The sequence below is a fragment of the Heloderma suspectum genome, chromosome 1 (assembly GCF_057233095.1).
Source record: "Heloderma suspectum isolate Gila_16-S chromosome 1, 16-S_ref, whole genome shotgun sequence".
Classification (NCBI taxonomy): domain Eukaryota; kingdom Metazoa; phylum Chordata; class Lepidosauria; order Squamata; family Helodermatidae; genus Heloderma; species Heloderma suspectum.
This window is the reverse complement of record NC_139458.1, coordinates 172,105,233-172,126,066: the sequence shown is the minus strand read 5'-3', so window position 1 is coordinate 172,126,066 and position 20,834 is coordinate 172,105,233. Positions and strand designations below refer to the sequence as shown.

At 40.9% G+C, this 20,834-nt stretch overlaps 1 protein-coding gene across 10 annotated transcripts in view; it reads right to left on the bottom strand.

The window, feature by feature from the left end:
• The window catches only part of MBD5 (methyl-CpG binding domain protein 5), a 170,640-nt gene that overhangs the window by 91,357 nt on the left and 58,449 nt on the right, over positions 1 to 20,834 (bottom strand). The window contains exon 2 of one of the 10 annotated variants that reach the window (XM_084810251.1): positions 13,215 to 13,472. The exons of the other annotated variants lie outside the window; for them this stretch is intronic. The gene's annotated coding sequence lies outside the window, so the exon portion shown is untranslated. The remainder of the gene's footprint in view (positions 1 to 13,214; positions 13,473 to 20,834) is intronic. 10 annotated transcript variants of the gene reach the window in all.

The window sequence follows — 20,834 nt, the reverse complement described above, 5'->3', positions numbered from 1 at the left end:
TCCCCTTCATGGATCACTGCCTTGTTGTGGCGAAGGGGCTTGCGTAACTCAGTGAAGCCATAAGCTATGCCGTGCAGGGCCACCCAAGACGGACAGGTCATGGCAGAGAGTTCTGACAAAATGTGGTCCACTGGAGAAGGAAATGGCAACCCACTCCAGTATTATTCCCAAGAAAACCCCATGGAACGTAGCACAAGGCTAAAAGAGATAACGCCGGAAGATGAGCCCCTCAGGTCAGAAGGTGTCCAATATACTACTGGGGAAGAGCAGAGGGAATTTCCAAGTAGTGCCAGAAAGAGTGAAGCGGCTGGGCCAAAGCCGAAAGGACACTCAGCTGTGGATGTGTCTGGTGGTGAAAAGAAAATCCGATGCTGTAAAGAACAATATTGTTTAGGAACCTGGAATGTAAGATCAATGACTCAAGGTAAGCTGGAGGTGGTCAAACATGAGATGGCAAGATTGAACATTGACATCTTGGGAATCAGTGAACTAAAATGGACAGGCATGGGCGAATTTAATTCAGGTGACCATCATATCTACTATTGTGGGCAAGAATCCCTTAGAAGAAATGGAGTAGCACTCATAGTCAACAAAAGGGTGGGGAAAGTAGTACTGGGGTACAATCTTAAAAATGATAGAATGATCTCAGTATGAATCCAAGGCAAACCATTCAACATCACAGTAATTCAAGTCTATGCCCCAACCACTGATGCCGAAGAAGCTGAGGTTGATCGGTTCTATGAAGACCTACAACACCTTCTAGAACTAACACCAAAAAAAGATGTCCTCTTCATCATAGGGGATTGGAATGCTAAAGCAGGAAGTCAAGAAATCACTGGGATAACAGGCAGGCATGGCCTTGGTGTACAAAATGAAGCAGGACAAAAGCTAATAGAGTTTTGCCAAGAGAACATGCTGATCATAGCAAACACTGTTTTCCAACAGCACAAGAGGCGACTCTATACATGGACATCACCAGATGGTCAATATCGAAATCAGATTGATTATGTCCTTTGCAGCCAAAGATGGAGAAGCTCTATACAGTCAGTCAAAACAAGACCTGGAGCTGACTGTGGCTCAGATCATGAGCTTCTTGTTGCAAAATTTCGGCTTAAATTGAAGAACGTAGGGAAAACCACTAAACCATTCAGGTATGACCTAAATCATATTCCTTATGAATATACAATGGAGGTGAGGAATAGATTTCAGGGATTAGACCTGATAGACAGAGTGCCTGAGGAAGTATGGACGGAGGTCTGTAACATTGTTCAGGAGGCAGCAACAAAATCCATCCCAAAGAAAAAGAAATGCAAGAAAGCCAAGTGGCTGTCTGATGAGGCTTTACAAGTGGCTGAGGAAAGAAGGGAAGCGAAAAGCAAGGGAGAAAGGGGAAGATATATCCAACTGAATGCAGAGTTCCAGAGAATAGCAAGGAGAGACAAGAAGGCCTTCTTAAATGAACAATGCAAAGAAATCGAGGAAAACAACAGAATGGGAAAGACTAGAGATCTCTTCAAGAAAATTGGAGATCTCAAGGGAACGTTTTGTGCAAAGACGGGCATGATAAAGGACAAAGAAGGCAGGGACCTAACAGATGCAGATGAGATTAAGAAGAGGTGGAAAGAATACACAGAAGAACTATACAGGAAAGATCTTAATGTCCCTGATAGCCACGATAGTGCGGTCACTGAACTTGAGCCGGACATCCTAGAGAGTGAAGTCAAGTGGGCCTTAGGAAGCATTACTAACAACAAAGCTAGCGGAGATGACAGTATTCCAGCTGAGCTATTTAAAATCCTAAAAGATGATGCTGTTAAAGTGCTGCATTCAATATGCCAACAAATTTGGAACACTCAACAATGGCCGCAAGACTGGAAAAGGTCAGTTTACATTCCAATTCCAAAGAAGGGCAACGCCAAAGAGTGTTCAAACTACCGCACAATTGCGCTCATTTCGCATGCCAGCAAGGTGATGCTCAAAATCCTACAAGCTACGCTTCAGCAGTATGCGAACCGAGAACTACCGGAAGTACAAGCTGGGTTTCGAAGAGGCAGAGGAAATAGAGATCAAATCGCCAACATTCGCTGCATCATGGAGAAAGCAAGAGAATTCCAGAAAAACGTCTATTTCTGCTTCATTGACTACGCTAAAGCCTTTGATTGCGTGGATCACAACAAACTGTGGCAAATTCTTAAAGTGATGGGAGTACCAGACCACCTTACCTGTCTCTTGAGAAACCTGTACGAGGGTCAAGAAGCAACAGTAAGAACCAGACATGGAACAACCGAGGGTTTCAAAATTGGGAAAGGAGTACGACAAGGTTGCATATTGTCACCCTGCTTATTTAACTTATATGCAGAGTACATCATGAGAAACACCAGGTTGGATGAATCAGAGGTCGGAATTAAGCTTGCTGGGAGAATTATCAATAACCTCCGATATGCAGACGATACCACCCTAATGGCAGAAAGCGAAGAGGATCAAAAGAGCCTCTTGTTGAGGGTGAAAGAGGAGAGTGCAAAAGCTGGTTTGAAACTCAACATTAAAAAAACGAAGATCATGGCATCTGGCCCTATCACTTCCTGGCATATAGAAGGGGAAGAAATGGAAGCAGTGACAGATTTTACTTTCTTGGGCTCCAAGATCACCGCAGACGGTGACTGTAGCCATGAAATTAAAAGACGCTTGCTCCTTGGGAGGAAAGCTATGGCAAACCTAGACAGCATAGTAAGAAGCAGAGACATCGCCTTGCCGACAAAGGTCCGTCTAATCAAAGCTATGGTTTTCCCAGTAGTAATATATGGCTGTGAGAGCTGGACTATAAGGAAGGCTGAGCGCGGAAGAATTGATGCTTTCGAACTGTGGTGCTGGAGAAGACTCTGATGAGTCCCCTGGACTGCAAGGAGGTCAAATCAGTCCATCCTAAAGGAAATCAACCCTGAGTGCTCATTGGAAGGACAGATACTGAAGCTGAAGCTCCAATATTTTGGCCACCTAATGAGAAGAGAAAACGCTCTGGAAAAGACCCTTATGCTGGGAAAGACTGAAGGCAAAAGGAGAAGGGGACGGCAGAGGATGAGATGGCTAGATAGCATCACCGATGCAATGAATATGAACTTGAGCACTCTCCGGGAGAGAGCGCAGGACAGGAAGGCCTGGCGTGCTATGGTCCATGGGGTCACGAAGAGTCGGACACGACTGAACGACTGAACAACAACAACAAACATATACATTGAATTGGATAGCACTGTGGTCACTGTTTCCAATTGGTTCAACAACAGTTACATCTTACACCAAGTCCGGTGTGCTATTTAGGGTTAAGTCCAGAGTTACCTTGACTCTGGTCAGTTCCATGACCAACTGTTCTAGGGCACAGTCCTTGGCTTATCTAGAAACTTTACTTGTTTATTGTGACTGGAACATGCATTTATACAGTCTATGTGAGGGGAATTAAAGTCACCCATTACTACAACACTTTCTCCTTTAGATGCTTCCCCAGTTTTGTTCTCCATCTTAAGATCACGCTGGGCATTGTGTATGTGGGCAATAGCATGTCCCCAGTACTACATAAACTTTGGGGGTCTGGTATTGCCACCCCAGAATTCTGTGGAGAAGTCTGTCCCTTTTGAGATTTCTAGTTTGACTCTATGCCTTTTTGTTTTGACATGCAGACCACCCCCAATATGCCCTTCCCTGTTGATCCTATAGATTTTATAACCAAAGATGACCATATCCCACCGGTTCTCTCCACTCCAGGTTTCTGTTATGCCCACCATATGGAATTTAAAACCAAGCATTCCAACTCCCCCATCTTGTCTCAGAGGCTTTGAGTATTAGTATATAAAAACCTACATGGTATCTCTATTCAAATGTATCTGATATGTGTGTTTTCCTAAAGCTCTTTGACTCTAGGAAATATCCCATGGCATGCTCATTGCCTAGGCCTACCCTGTTTCCATTTGGACAATCAGAAACATTTTAACCCTCATCTGAACAGGATGCTCCCAGCTCCTATCATCTTTCCTCCAGGGGTCACTTTAAAAGCTGTTCTACAGCCTTTTTAATAAGTGCCAGCAGTTTGGTTCCATTTTGGTTCAAGTGGATCCCGTTCCTTTTGTACAGACCCAGCTTATCCCAAAAGATTCTGCAGTGCCTATCAAATTCAACATAACCCCAATACATTGCCTCATCCACAAAGTGAGACCCTTCAGCTCCACCTGTCTAGCTGCCCCTGCTTATGGAACAGGTAGCATTTCAGAGAAAATTATTTTGAAAGTTTTGGATTTCCACTTCCTATCTAGCAACCTAACTTTTTCCTGAAGTACCATATGACTGCATGGTGCCAATCTACACTATGAGAAAGGGAGAAGTTAGAGGAAAGTGCAACAAGGAGAACTCCCTTAACTAATTTATATATGTTAGGGGTAACGTGAACTGAATGGCTAATATGCATAACAACCAGCCATTGTGCACATTCACCATGGCTCATGTAGAACGGGGACATAATTTTCCCATGAAGATAGAATTATGATCATTTCCCAGTCAGTATACATACTCTCCAACAGGCCTTGTGGAATGTGCGTATCTCAACTGCATTTTGTACCTTCTCCAGGTATTATGCACATTGTATGGTCAGTATTCCTAAGTTTCAGGAAATACAGCCTTTGTTTTCACTCTAGTTCAGAGGTGAGGAACATAGGAACATTATAATGACTTAGATCACTGGCCCATCTAGCCCAATACTATCAACACTGACTGGCAGCAGCTCTCCAGGGTTTCAGACAGGGGTCTCTCCCAGCTCTACCTGGGGATGTCGAGGATTGAACATGGGACCTTTTGCATTCAAGGCATTCATTCATATTATTATTACATTTATATCCCGACTTTTTTCCTCTTGCAAGGAACCCTAGGCGGTTTATATGGTCCTCCTCTCCTCTCCATTTGATCCTCACAACAACTCTGGGAGGTTGGGTAGGCTGAGAGTCAGTGACTGGCCCAAAGCCACCTCTCACTGATCAACAGAGAAAATGGTGATGGTTGCAGCCTCCTTTTCTCCACTGCTCCCTGCTGATCAGCTGAGAAATCTGGGGGTGGGATCATGGTGGGTGTGTGTGTGAGTGTGTGCGTGCGCGCGTAATTAAACCTATCCCCTGTAATCCTGATGAAAATAACTCACATCTCCTGTGTTCCTTTCCCCACCCCACCAACCATCAGCATTCCTTACACACTGAGCAAAATTAGTCCACATTGGCTGGTTTCAGGCCCCACCTCCTGTCTATTTTGGGTTTGAGGGGGTGGACACACATCTATCCCAGTTACATTCAACTATTTGATTTCTCCATTGATGGCTATGGGCAGCTTTCTGTTATTTCCCTTAGGATAGTTAAAACAAGCATCTTAATTTGAACCAGGAAGTTACCCAGCCAGACAATGGTGTTCTCTCTCTCTCGCTGTCCCCATCCAGCCACTCTATTCATCCCTCCCACCCTGTTGTCCTCACAGTCAACATTCCACGCTACTGAAGATATTTGGGGGATGAAGATGTTTTGATTCTTTCACTCCATTAGCATTTTTCTTTACTAAAGATTTTTCTGCATATCTGCAAATGTCAGGGTCACTCTGCGTCTACTGATACCGCTCTCTCGTGCATGGGTCATGTGGCTTTGGCTACATAAACATGAGCATGGGAAGATCTGAATCTCTATTTGTATGAATTATGATTATCTGCCCATGCTAGCCATACATGTAATGGCATTGCCAGGTGCCTATCTTTGATAAGATAGATTAGGAACAGCTAGCCTTTCAAAATTAGGGCTTCTATGCCTTTAATAGGGATGTAGAAGAGGATTTCAGCAGAAGTGGCTTGTCATGTCACAGTGTGCTGCACAGAAAAGCTACACCTGCAGAATTTCCTTTACTTACACAGAAGCCCTAAAATGGAAAGGCCACTCATGAACACAAACTCTGGCGTGTGCTATCATTGGTCCTTCCTCTGCTCATACCCTCTAACTAAATAAGACTCTCACTTGCTGACTTAATGATCTGGCAAAAAGACAGAGACAGCTGGTAGAGGTTTATGCATAGCACTTTTACAATTTGTGTTAGAGGCATGATTCAAAAGTGAACAATTCAAATTGGCTTTAGAATTATGTTGAAGTTCTTCCTCAAGGGTATATTTTAAAAATTTTGTATGGTAAAAATCATATTTCTATAACCTAGATCACATAGGAAAGCAATGTGATCTGTACTACCAGAAAGGCACCTCCTGTTTTCTCAAAACAATAGATCAAGTACTGATTTGTAGATTATTGGTCTGGAAACAGCTATACAGAGAGAAAAATAAACATGACCTCCGAGCACATAGATGAGTCCCAGTACCATCTGGCCACTGCGTCTCTGAGTACATCCTAGACAAGGCCTGTCATTATCAGGCTTCTGGAAACATACTCTTCTGCTATTGACACATACATGAAATCAGAGAGTGTGTATGTAAGCATTTGCTGATAATATGAGAACATATGTTGGATAAACTAAGCCCAATTGCAGATGGATTTTATACTCCTTGGTAAGGATGTGTGTATGGTCTCGCTGAAATGCCATGGCAAATGAAAATTACTCCTATAATGGATGCTTCTGCGAGCTTAAGGAATGAGAAGAAAACATTATTTTAAAAATGTATTAAATTAAAATTAAGTTCTATGAAGAGTGAAGTGTACAAAGGAATTACTAGCATGTTGCTTCAAATTTAGGCACTCTTCAGGCAACATTATTGCCTTTTGCTCTGATATTATATTATAGAAGCAAGCAGAAAGGAAATTATTTTTTAAAATGTGCATGTATAAAGAAGCAGAGACTTCAATTTAGTCAATAAAGTGAATGCCATTAAAACGTCTTATAAAGAAGTGACAGGCTTTAATAATATGTTTTATGACTGAAAGCAGACATTTGTTTTCTAAATGAATCCTTCTATTGACAGGGAAGGTATATTTTAGTTTTCTAGAGATGGCATACTTGCAACCCTTACTTGGCTTAAAAACAGAATTAAAATAAGCTATTGACTTGCTTGTCAATACAACAGCACAAAATAGTAGAAAATTATTCATATATGCCACCTATGCTGGTAAAAGAGAAAGCACTTGTAAACTCCCTATGACTTCGCACTCACCCCTACGAACTGTTGGTTGCCATGGTAAGCATTTGTCTGTATACCGCATATTAACACTATAATACCATCCCCATTTCTCGCACAGAATTAGTAACTGATGTTTGGACTCTCTATTTAAGAAAATTAAAGGGTTTTAAATTATGACTCTCGCAGAAATATACTACAACTGAAAAGGATTTCTTATACAATTTAGGACATAAACCTGCAATTTATTTTTAGAAGCTTTCTTTAAATGAATCTCTCCCTCAATCCTGCTTCCTAATCCAAAATAAAACAGTGAGCTGGATTCAATGTTGTTGTTTTGCTGATGGAAACAGTTCTGTCAGTAGAACTGTGGGGAGGGGAGTGCCCCTCCCACCACCCCTAGCCCCAAGCACCCTCAAAATATGCTCTGGAGGGCAGATTTTAGGGCAGCATGGAGGAGAGACAGAGAAAGTCCCTTCACAGTAGTGGACATCCACTAGCACAATGTTGAATTTAACCCAGTGTAAGCGAATGTAATATACTTCATATTACTATATTGTTAATAGTAGCATTATTATCTGTTATGGTAAATCATGAAACTGTAGTTTGTTCTATTTCTTAAGTGATTTTTTTTGCATGTTAAATAAGGAAAGTTCTATTAATCTACTGATATTTTTTTAATCACAAATTAGGGTTATACCAAACCACTTCCTTATTTGAACTTTTAAAATTCCGCTCCTTACCTATGGACATACAAAATACCACCCATCCATATAGTTGTAAGGAAAAATTAACAGCAGTGTGCCAGTTATATATTATTTCCGAGTTATTATTACAATTTCAACACTATCCAAAACATGGTTTCTATCTACAGTCAAATTTAACTAGATTGGGTTTCAGTTCAGAACTCAGAACTAAATCTCCTTGAAAATTTGCCTGCTTTAAGAAGGCAAAGTGTTACTCCAATGCAATGAGAAACAACCAATGATTGTCAACCACATATAACAAAAGATCCTGAAATGGGGAATTAAGATGGTTATTTATTTATTCAGGGGTGTGTGTGTGTGTGTGTATATATATGTATATACATATACATATGTGTATGTGTGTGTGTGTGTGTATGTATATGTTGTTACTAAAACACAGAAATGGGGTTCCTGAGCACAGGGAGGCTTTTAAGTGTGTTCTGCTGAATGTGCATGAAGACCTACTTGCTTAGTGAAGGGACATCAGAAATGGAGAGGATGGGGCCAAGCATGTGGGAACGTTAGGGGTGGAGCTGGCCTCTGTGCCTCCCACCCCTTGCATGAGTTTGAATTCTCTGTCACAATGTACCAAAGCATTATACATTCCACTTACCTTTAAACTCTACACCTAATATCACCCTTAAAGCTGATTTTTTTTGCAAAAGCAAGTGAACGTTTGAAGATTTTTTTCAAATATATCTTAAATATTCACCTCTTTGTTAATTGCAACTGCTTTTAAATATGTTGACCGTGGATTTTTGTCTTCCAGAGGGGAAAGAGCAAACACACACACCTCAGCACAGGCAGTTACCTTAACAGTTAGAAAGCTCTAAAAAGAGCAAATAGCAAGCTGCTACAATACCCACACTCTAAAAAGGGGGAAAAAATCCATGCTGCAGGGTTGGAAGGAAGGGCAGGGTGGAGGCTTGCAAAAGGATATTTGCAGGATAATTGGGAAGTATCCTTCTGTCCTCACCAGTGGGACGGAGGTGGAGTGCAAGGGTGCTGTTCAGCAGTAAAATGTGCTGGTGTGCCAGACAAGGAGGAAGATGTTTTCTGCAAGTTCTCTTTCATTGCTGTCCCTGCAAGCTCCCTCTCATCTGGACAACTTATCAAGTGCCCTGCTCAGTGCAAAGGGCACTTCATACAAAACCACAGCCTTAAACAGATTAGAAGCGCCTCTGGGTCAGAGGGTGTAGTTTCTAAGTGGGCCCTTGTACTTAAAACTTCAAAAATGGACCACTAAAAACATGCCTACTCAGATGTAAGTCTCACTGAGTACAATGTGGCTTACTCCCAGGTAAGTGGGTATAGGAGTGCAGCCTAAAAGTGCTTTCCTACAGGACCTTCTTCAGTCAAAGCCTTCTAAAATGTGATTTAAAATTTCCAGATCATGAGTTGGAAAACTCTTATACTTGGTATTTAGTTACTTTTGTGTACTTAACCAACATTCAGTGTAGGCTAATAGGAACTATAAGGCACCTCTACCAATTGGCTATTTATAACAAAATAGATACAGAGTGACTAGTAGACAAGTAGCTTTTCCTGCTCTATACACATGCACCTCTTAAAGCTAATTTGCCATTAGAGATTATGAGAAATTTGTTTCAGTTTGTTTTTGATCAGGGTTTACCCAGTTTGTGCTTTCTGAACCAAACACAGACTTGGATGCAACCTGAGGTCGAAGTTTAAACATTTCCAAGTTTACAATGAGATTCGTGGACACCCCCTCCTCGCCCCAAATGCATTTGACAGCATGTGTACATTTTTAAAATGTGCAGGAAAAAATGGATACTTTTGAAAAAAGCGCACAAATACGCTTTCATCAATGGGAGAAGCATGCTTACATTTCAAAGATATGAAGGACTGATGCGTACATTTGGAAATACACGCATGAAAATATGCATTGATTTTCATGCAAAAAGAAAAAAGAAAGAAAGCATGCAATCTGATACAGACCCGAGTCTGAATAAACTTCAAGATGGAATTCAGAGAACTTCAGTGAGCTTGGGTTTTGCTGATTCACACATCCCTATGTGCTGTACATGTATTTTGTACTGTACCCAATATAAAAGTAATATAAGAAATGGTCCTGAGCAATATGCCGCTGAAGGTAGTTGACCTAGGGCTCTTTGTTCTTAAAAATACAATGTTCCCATGTAACAGTTACAATTTCGCTAGTTAAAATGGTATTGTTAATGTGGCCTTCACCAACAGGTCAGGGGCGAGAAAGTCTTTGCTCTTGGTAAGCAAAGTGCTCAGGGAGGGAGGTAGCATTAAAGTAGCTAAATTAGGCTGCCAGAAAAATCTGGACTAGATTTTTGGGAGATAGTATCTTCTTTCTCTCTGAATGGCATCGCTAAGCAGGGACATCTCAAAGATACTTTGCAGCTTGAGGTAGAGTAGTAAAGTTATTTTGGCACTTGGCAGCTGTGACAGAAAAACCCACAAGAACCTCCCTTTTTCCTGGTAGTAAAAATGCCATACTACCACCATTACTACTATTACTGCTGCTAACCAGGGTAAATAAAACAACCCTGGGATCCTGAAAAATCACTGGAATTTCACTCCCTGAGTTCCAGTCACAGAAGAGAACTTTTTCCACCCTATCCTTCCAACTATAGTCCATCTGGAACTGTGTGAATAGTCAGAAATCAAGGACCCTGCCCCTTGCGAGAACTATTACATTTGCTATATTTATATAAAGCAGTGACTTAGGAACATAGGAAGCTGCCTTATACCGAGTCAGACCGTGCCAGTGTTGTTGACACTCACTGGCAGAGAATCTCCAGGATTTTATGCAGGAATAATTCCAGACTTACTTGGGATTGAGCCTGGGACCTTCTGCAAACCATGTGCTCTACCCACAACCCCTCCTCTTAAAGTTCTAGCTATCCAAGAATCAACCTAGATACCACATGTTATTTTGGATGCATCAGATTCCTGAATACCAAGGACTGGATTAAAAGATCTGGTTGTTCATAGGTGTGTGCATCACTAATTCCCCTACAGCTATAGTCCCTCAAGGTTCCTGAAAAGCCAGTTTGCAGATTCAGGGCAGCTGCCAAAGTAGCATGCCATGCAGCACAGGGCCGCCTTTGCCAGAAGATCATTGACTCGGCCTTGTATGAGTGGAAATGCTGCATGCATGCACATCTTTGGATCTAAGCCTAGATGTTGCTTTCTTGGGGCCACATGCAAGTATTTTCAAGGATTGTTTGAAGTATTTTCAAACAAAGCAGAGTTGAGCCAATGCTAAATATGCATTTTAAACACCGTAATATTTTATTTGCTTGGAGATGTTTTTCAGTATTTGAGGGGTTGGGTGGAACCTTAAGATTTTCCTTAAAAATTGAACCAGTGGATAAAGTGCATTTTAAAAATATATATTTTACTGAGCTTATTATATGGGCACTGTATTTTCAATGAAGCATCAATATAATAACATAACAGCTGCACACTCTACATATACAATGCAAAACAGGGAAACATATATAAAATAATTACCTTCATGCTATTACTGAACATTTTATTCCTCAAGATTAAAAAAAAACTAGTATGAAAAAAGGAGAAAGTGTATGAAACAACACAGGATCACAACTACACGAAATCTTGAATCTTATTGTAATGGCAAAATAGAAGAGCTAATGTTTTAATATCTGGAAAACAATCCTAAAAGTAACTAAAGTCACTAGGCAACTATATAAATAACGTTTTCTGAAAATACAATTTGAAGGCTAAAAATATGACAAAAAACAATGCCGGTGCAAGAAATGAAGCAGCACAGTCATGTTAGGTGGAAAAAAATAATAATTTAATTTATTAATACTGATCAGGGAAGTACAGATATGAATATGTTGCGATATCGTGCATATAGTTAAGCTGCTAAACGAACAACATGTAATTACAAGCCAAAACACATACTCACAGGAAACATTAAGCAGGTATCCAGATTTCCCATTATCGAGAAACTATACAAAGTATGGATTACTAATTTAACATAGTTAGCCCTTAGTATTTATACCAGTCTTGATTCCATAGGGTTGTTGTTCAAGAGCAGAGCCATGTTTCAAAGATTTTTCACATCCCTGTTTCAGTTAAAACAGGGGGCTGAGATCCTGATTTTGGCCCACTTGCTGGGAGCACCCTCTGAGTGGAGTTCCACTCATGGGATGCTCCTGCCAGTGGAAGAAGGGAGGCAATTTTTGCTGGTTCCACCTTCCACTCCTTGTGCCTACCCCCATTTACTCCAGAGGGCTGTGGGACCCTCTGGAATCGTGTGTAGAGGGCTGTTCAAGGAATCAGTAAAAATTACTTTCCCCTCACCTCTCCACTGTCAGAATCCTTTACTGAATTTCAATCCTGTCTGTAAATAGAAGACCTTCCATTTGTAGGAAGCCTACTTAGGCTTTAAGGCAGTGTGTTTTTGCAGACAATACATTAGTTTCCCCTTTTTCTTCATTTAACTTGTAGTTCTAGAAAAAGTAGATGATATTTATGATAGTAATGATATTTACTAGAATGTTTATTAAAGATGTTTAAGGATTTATCCGCAATTCAAGTTTAAGGATTTATCAGCAATTCAAATTTAACTGGCAAAGATAGTGTTATGATTACTAATGAAAAAAATAGACCTGCCTTACAAATTAGGCAGACATCGCTTATATGTAGAAAATTATAAATGTTAAAACACATCCAAAATTATACAAATAAAGGTTGGATCTACACTGCCTATGAATGGAAAGATTCCTTCTGTCCATGGATGACTTTGATCCAGCTGGAGAAAAGAGATACTGCTGGTGGGGGGGGGGAGAAGAGATGTCTTTTTCCAATTCCCTCCTCCCGCTTCAGCTGCCAGCACCACCTCTCACATTATTCTGCAAGGTCCCCCAACCCTCATTAAAAGGGGGAGAGGGAATAGGCTCAAGACTCCACCACCACCAGCATGAACACTTCCTAAATGGAATTTCACTTCCAGGTTACCTAAAGGAGGGTTTTTACTAAATAAAAAGAGTGTTAGGTTATGTGGAAAAAGATCTTGCTTTTCCTGCAGTGGGTGGTTTGTGCAAAAAGGAAAAGCAAATCTAGCTCCTAAGCTCTTTTGCCATAGGTGTCTTCTGCAAAATTGAATAGGGAGGTCTACGGTAAGCTAGTCCTCTACCTTCTGCACAACAGCAGTTATACAGTGAGGGCCAGAAATATTGGAACAAGGATAACTCTTTTGGCAGTTGGCCTCTGTACACCACCACATTGAAGTTGAAAGGAAACGCACCTAGATGGGAGCGAAGTCAGGACTTCCAGCTGTAATTCAAGGAGTTTGACAAAAGTGGGGTACTAACCATTCAGGAAGGACAGCCAGTGGCATACACATACACACACCGCCATCGTTGGTGGCTCATAAGTAATGGAACGAATGGCTGACAAGCAGCTGCATGGCCAGGTGTGGCCTGTTTTCTGGGTACCCCATGACCAATCAAGCAGATAAAAGGCCTGGAGGTGGTTCTGAGTGTTACATTTGCCTTTGGTAGATGTTCACTGGAACTCCCAACATGAGGTCCAAAGAGGTGTCCATGCGAATGAAGGAGACCATCATTAGGCTGAGGAAACAAAATAAACCCATCAGAGAGATAGCAAAAACAGTGGAAGTGGCCAACACAACAGTTTGGAACATCCTGAAAAAGAAGGAGTTAACTGGCAAGCTCAGCAACAGCAAAAGGCCTGGAAGACCACGGAAGACAGCTAAAGTGGATGACCGCAGAATTCTGCTCATGGTGAAGAGGAACCCTTTCACAACATCTAGCCAGGTCAAGAATGCTCTTGAGGAGGTAGGCATGTGTCATTGTCAACATCTACAGTCAAGAGACGGCTTTATGAAGGTAAATATAGAGGCTTCAGAACAAGGTGCAAAACACTGGTAACGCTCGAGAACAGTAAGGCCACATTAGCCTTTGCCAGCAAACACCTAAAAAAGCCTGCCCAGTTCTGGAATAAGATTCTTTGGACTGATGAAATCCAAGATTAACTTGTACCAGAATGATGGGAAAAGTATGGAGAAGGAAAGGAACAGCTCATGATCCAAAGCATACCACATCATCTGTCAAACATGGTGGAGGCAGTGTTATGACATGGGCATGTATGGCTGCCAATGGAACTGGGTCACTGGTGTTTATTGATGTTTATTGACTGCTGATAAAAGCAGCAGGATGAATTCTGAAGTGTATAGGGCTATACTTTCTGCTTAGATTCAGCTGAATGCTGCCAAACTGATAGGACGCCGCTTCATATTGCAGATGGATAATGACCCAAAACATACAGCAAAAGCTACCCAAGAGTTTCTCAAGGCAAAGAAGTGGGATGTTCTGCAATGGGCAAGCCAGTCACCTGATCTCAACCCAACAGAGCATGCTTTTCACTTACCGAAGACAAGACTGAAGGCAGAAAGACCCACAAACAAGCAGCAGCTGAAGGCAGCTGCAGTAAAGGCCTGGCAAAGCATCTCGAGGGAGGACACTCAGCATTTGGTCATGTCCATGGGTTCCAGACTTCAGGCAGTCATTGACTGCAATGGATTTTCATCCAGGTATTAAAGGCGATTCTTAAGTTTGAAATGATGTTGGTTTGTTCCATTACTTATGAGCCACCAACGATGGGTGTGTGTGTGTATGCCACTGGCTGTCCTTCCTGAATGGTTAGTGCCCCACTTTTGTCAAACCCCTTGAATTACAGTGGAAAGTCCTGACTTCGCTCCCATCTGGGTGTGTTTCCTTTCAACTTCAATGTGGTGGTGTACAGAGGCCAACTGCCAAAACAGTTATCCTTGTTCCAATATTTCTGGCCCTGATTGTATGTACAAATCCTGGGTGAATGCTCCTAACCTTAATGGTTATTAACAACTGCTAATGTGTTTACTATTAGTTGTAATGCTTCGGGTATAGTTTTTCCCTTGCTCTGCATTGGCCATTTCAGGATATTCCTTGAATAGCTTGATTAGGTTGGTGACTAGACAGAGAGGCATTTGCAAATTCCAGAGTTCCCATACTTTTGCATATTACTGATGGATACTCTTAGTGATTTAGTTAGGTTAGAGGTCAGCAAGTACCAATTACAGCTTCTTCCTTTTGGCTGATTCCAAGCTCATATTTGGTCAGCCTTTCCAGAGATCATAGACATTTTAGAATCAAGATATGTGAGGCACACTTAAAAGGCAGCAAGGCTGAGCTCCTCAGTAACAAAGCTCAAATGAGGAGTCAGTGGAGGTTGAGGAATGTGCAGCTTACTGTGACAATTTTGCCTGATCCTTTGCTAATACTGTTGGTCAGATCTTGTCTCGTTTCAGACAGTGAGCCCTGTTGGAGTGAAAGCCTAGCATTGTTCAGCATTGGAGTTCCAGGATATATGGTGTCCATTATAGATCTGGTTCATACCAAGGTCTTGGTGCAAGTCAGATTCAGTTAGATTTTGATCAAGCAGGAGTCTGTTTTCCCAAAGAGGAAGGCACAGAGTAGCATCACAGAGAGCTCTGAGTGATGCTGTGGCTGGAAGCCAGACAAGCTTGCCTGTATGTTGCTCCAACAAACAACAGATTGTTGCCTTAACGAATGAGCCTTAAGTATGGTTTTGGCTTCCTTTAGGCTGGTTAGCCCCATCTCCATTTTGACTGAGGCTTTCTCTCTTAAAGGGCCCTGGTTTGTTTCAGCAAACCTCAAGCTGTGACAACAGAGAAATGGCTGCAACATGGCAGTACCTTTATAGCTGGGGTCCTCAGAATCTGAGGAAGGCAATGTGACCCCCTCCAGACACAGGGGGGTGGGCGGGTTATTCCCTGGGGCATTCCTGGGGAACCAAGTCCTGAGGAGGTGGAATACCCCCCTGATTACATGTGGGCATGGTCCCTTCCATAAATGTTTTTCATAAGGACTGTAAAGCATACCCATTTCAGAAAGCATTTGATGGAGGACAATTGCTTTTTGATGCAGCTGCTGTATTTCATTTAATGTTGTCCATCTTTAATTGTATTTATGTTTATATTGTGCTACCTTTAGCCTTGAAAAGAAAATAGCAATGTCCAAATAATTTTTTTAAAATCTAGTTTTTGCAAGATCAATCTGAAGTTATAATTGTTGGATGTTACATATATTCCTTCTTTTGTCAAATAAAAATGACAAAAATGTTTTGTAAATCAGATCTGAAGCATGTATTCTTTCAAGACTACATAACGGCAGTGACCCATTTTTTAAATATGAAAAGATTAATGCTTCTGGATTCAAGATGGAACTTTTAAACAGGGTAGCACATACTGCCTGTAGAAATTCCACTAGTTTTACTTTTGAATACTAGAACCAGCACATACTAAGCAGTACATAAGCATAAATAAATGACTAGGATCACAAGTTGTACCACTGGTAACCATTTTAAATTAAGAGGACAAACGTATATAAAGCTACTAGCCTTCAGAAAGAAATGTAAATGCCAAGAAACTATGATGTCAGAAATACACTACTTGTTTTCTATGTTTGAAAAAACTGAATACAACACTGAGGACTTCGTTGATAATACATATTTTACTTGGTTAATTCAAATAACGAATTAGAGAATGCAATGGTGAAATTCTATTTCTGTATTTACCAATGAAATGTCTAAGAGAACATAAATGTTAAATTCTTTGTTGTCTTAGGACAAGGGTGGGCAACACGTAGTCTGTGGGCTGCATGCTCCCCCCCCAATTCAGCAGCAAAAGAGTTACAGAGCACAAATGGTCAAATTTAGCTTGTCCTGAAGTTGACTTTGACCCTTTTTGTGCTCTGTAGGTGGTACAGTGCGCTAAAAGGGTCAAAGTCAGCTTCAGAACAAGTTAAATTTGGCGGTTTGCCACCAAATTATGACAGCAGACTGCTAATTCTTTGGATATATTGGGGGGGGACTGTGTGGCAAAAATGGCCCCCACAACTCCTGAAGTTGCCCACCCATCTTAAGGCATAACTCATCCCTGCATAGGTACAGCCAGCTGTATATGAGGGATGAATAAGAATTCAGCCCTCCCATACCGTTACTGAACTTTCCTGCTTGCTCGGCACAAGTTGCTCAAACTCCAGGTTCAAGCAAGTTCCACCCAGCCTACCAATCCATCTGCCCATGGGTATCCGTTCCCATACAGGGATGTTCTGTGAAGACAGTAGAACCTCCTCCAAATTCTGTTATATCTTTATTCATAGGGAAACCGGATGGGGGACAAGAAAGAGCAAAATATGTATTTGGTGGGTTTTAAAGTATCTATTCACTATAAAGTAGAAAAGCAAACAGGTGAAGTCAAGTAAAATCATTTCCTAGACTATCATATTCTACCTAGTTAGGAAAATACTGGCACTTATTTTGCACATGCAGTCCCTACCTCCAAATCACTATGGTACCAGCATCTCCCATTTCATCCTAGCATATGTTGAAAAATGAGCCTTTCCATGTAGTATGACCAAAAATAAACAGCAATGTATTATGTTTCTAAAGTTGATCAGTTTATAAATATATTTTAAACCTTCTTAGTTTTTAGAACAAGTATGTTATTTTGCAAATGGACAGAACATTATAAAAAATCAGCAATTATCAAGATAAGCCACTCTGGGTCAGTATTTGATAAGTCTGCAGTATAAAGTACATCCCAGGTAATGAGTAAATACATTCTGGGACCCATTATATACCAATACCTAATTTACAGATTTGCAAAAAGCATGGTCCTTTTAGTTCACCTACTAGGTTGAAAGTCTGTCTAAAATCTTATGTGGCTAGTTAACTGCATTCCTTTCATGTATTAATTAAAAATAGTAAAAACTCAATCGAATATTAGCATATAATACAATTATTACAGAAATAATATACTCTGTTTTATTAATGTTTATCAACACCAGTATTTAAATGGCATGAGCAAGAATAATACTGTGTAAAGCACCAACAATAATAATAAAGCAGTTGATCTAAGGTAATGAGAACCTACTAAGTTATAACAGGGTAATACAAACTGTTCCTGCCAACTGCTTACAGAAACAATTTGCATAAACTGCCAAATCATGCAATGAAACATTATATACCATGACTTGTGGTCATGTTGTAGATGTGCTTAGTTATATGCATGTAACATTTGCCCTTGCATTTTTCATATTTTCCTTCTATAAAATATATTTTGGACACAGTGCGGGTTTGTGTTACCAAACCCTTTTCTCAACACTAACATTCAGTGAGGTTTAGATCAAATTTGTGGCTGTATCAGGAATAACCACTTGCTGTTTAGGCTACTTTATTAGGAACTACAAAGATCTGAAGCAGGGACTCAAATTGAACCCAAACCAAACCCCAGAATGAACCTTTATTTTTCCCTGAACTGGAACAGAACCTGAACAATCTCTTTTAAACCTGAACAGAACCGGGGGGGGGGGGGGAGGATTCAGGTTGCCAGTTCAGAATATGGGTTCTCTAGAACACTTAGTATCTACCAAGGGCACACACACACCTTTTCCTGGCTTGCTTTTGTCAGCCAAGATGGGTGTATGTCCAGCTCACAATTGTTGTCCTTGTATTCCTGAGCTCATCCTCTACTTTGAACAACAAACTTTACTAGTTTTGGACTGACTAAAACACAGGACAGAAATGAGCCATGGGTAATTTACAGGGGTTCTGCATTTGGAATGGCAGTCAGAATTATGCTTTAAAAAGGAAAATATTTGTATTAACAAAGCACATAGTTAAATTATGGAATTTGCTGCCAGAGGATGTAGTGGCAGTCACTAGTTTAGATGGCTTAAAACAAGGATTAGACAAATTCATGGATAAGATTATCAATGGCTACTAGTCATGATGGCTATATGCTATCCCCAGTATCAGAAGCACCATGCCTCTAAATACCAATTGCTGGGGAAGAACAACAGGAGGGCTATTCCCTTCATGTCCTGCTTTGGGGCTTTCCATAAACATCTGGTTGGCCACTGTGGAGAACAAAATGCAGAACTAGATAGGCTTCTGCTCTGATCCAGCAGGGCTGTTCTTATGTTCTTTAAAGTGAATACGCTTCTATTCTCCTTCTTAAGTCCTTGCATTCTTCAGTTATAAGCTTTATTTTTTGAACACACCGCAATTACTTACTATATTCTAATATATTTTGCCTACCAAACAGAACATATTTGTGTTCAAGGTACTTAATTCTTCTGCAAATATTTATTACACTAAAAGCTGCTGGCTGGTCATCACTTTTGGAAAAATTCAGCCAGTCATTTATAAAACTACAAAAGCGGTATTAATAATTTCATTTTATGTTTAAATCATAAGTATTGTCAACTTTATGAAGCCTGAAACTGAAAACTGTGCGATATTCTTGGTGCAGTGAAATTAGACTGAGGGCAACATTTGTATTCAAGTAAGGGGAACACTCCATTAACACTTAACTTTCCTGCCATATTATTCATTGATTTCTTTTGTTTACTTGCGTAGTACTAAGCAAAACCAAAACTCTTGTCACCAGTAACATGCCCATGTTATTCAAACAAAACCTGCCAAAAATACAAAGGGCTCCTGCAAAAGAGTACACTAGATAAACTTCTAACACAAAATGGATATAATTTCAATGGCAATCAATAAAATATATTTTTTTCTCAAATTTCAGAAAGGATTTCTAAAGAAGACTTCAGTAACCTGAAATACATCAGGATTCATGCACCCATTCTGCCAAAGTGCCGAAAACCTGGATAACAGTTCCACTGCGCAATAGGTGAGTCAGTTATGCATCTCAGAAGTTTTCATCAGACAAGATGGTAGAGAAAGCAAATGCGGGGGAGGGGGGGAGAAGTGACTGATTCGAAACCATGGAATCAGCATTTGGTTACAATCTTGAGAGGGAAAGTAGGAGTAGACTGCAGACTTTCAAATTAGGTTCTACCAGGTACAGGTTGCACCTGGGACCCCTCCCAAGGGTTGCTGGTAAGAAGAAGAAACAAGCAAACAAACAATGGATGATCTCTCATTTTTTTGAACGTACAGATGATCTGTGGTGTATCTATATGACTGGCATTGTTGGCCTTCTTATCTCACTCCTTGTTTTGAGGGGAAAATGGCCTGCTGAATACTGCCCTGGACACTGCCCAAGACATTCTGGCACCTGAGGCATAAAAGCCAAATGTCGCTTGCTCATCTCACAGTCTAAGAAAATATAAACAAACTGCGTAATTTGGTGCCTTTCATGGCAATACAAAATCTGCTGCCTGCAACTGAAAGGTACACTTCGAGGCTCCAGTGCCTAAATTAGTATGGGTTTATCTTAAGATATCCCACAATTGGACATAAAGGATAGGCTGCATTAGGTTTAAGAATGAATGGAAATTTCAGCTTCTTCCTCAGAAAAAACTTAACCAACAGCCTATCTTATCCAATTTATAAGCTATTCTTTGGCTGGGAGAAGTTAGGTCTAACAAAATGGAACCCCCCCAAAGGGCACCAAGAGTAAACAAACAAACAAACCCCCAAAAGGTAAACAAGAACAAATATTTATTAATAATCCAACACGTACATACAATGGTCCTTCATCAGGGTAACACTGGAGATTAAAGAGACAGCATATTCAACTTTGAAAATGACTTTAATCTGAATTTTCCCTGTTGAAGGACCATTATAATCAAAGAGTAAGGGCACAACCCTATCCAGATAGGTGGCTACCTCTGAACTTGGAGGTGACCGCCTATCCAATGCAGGGCAGGAGAAGCACAGAAGGGATCGTCCCCTCTGTGCTTCTCCTGCTCTGCCTTTTCAGCTAGACAGTTGACTGCAGCTGTCTAGCTGCGGGAGGGCTGAGAGGGGGAGGAGGCTGCTGTATGACCCACTGGATGAGTCGTACAGGCATGTCTTCCCTCCCTGCCCCAGAACGCCCCCAGACATGCCCCTTTTTGGCCGCTCCGCACTCCTCTTGCGAGTGCAGAGGATGGGCC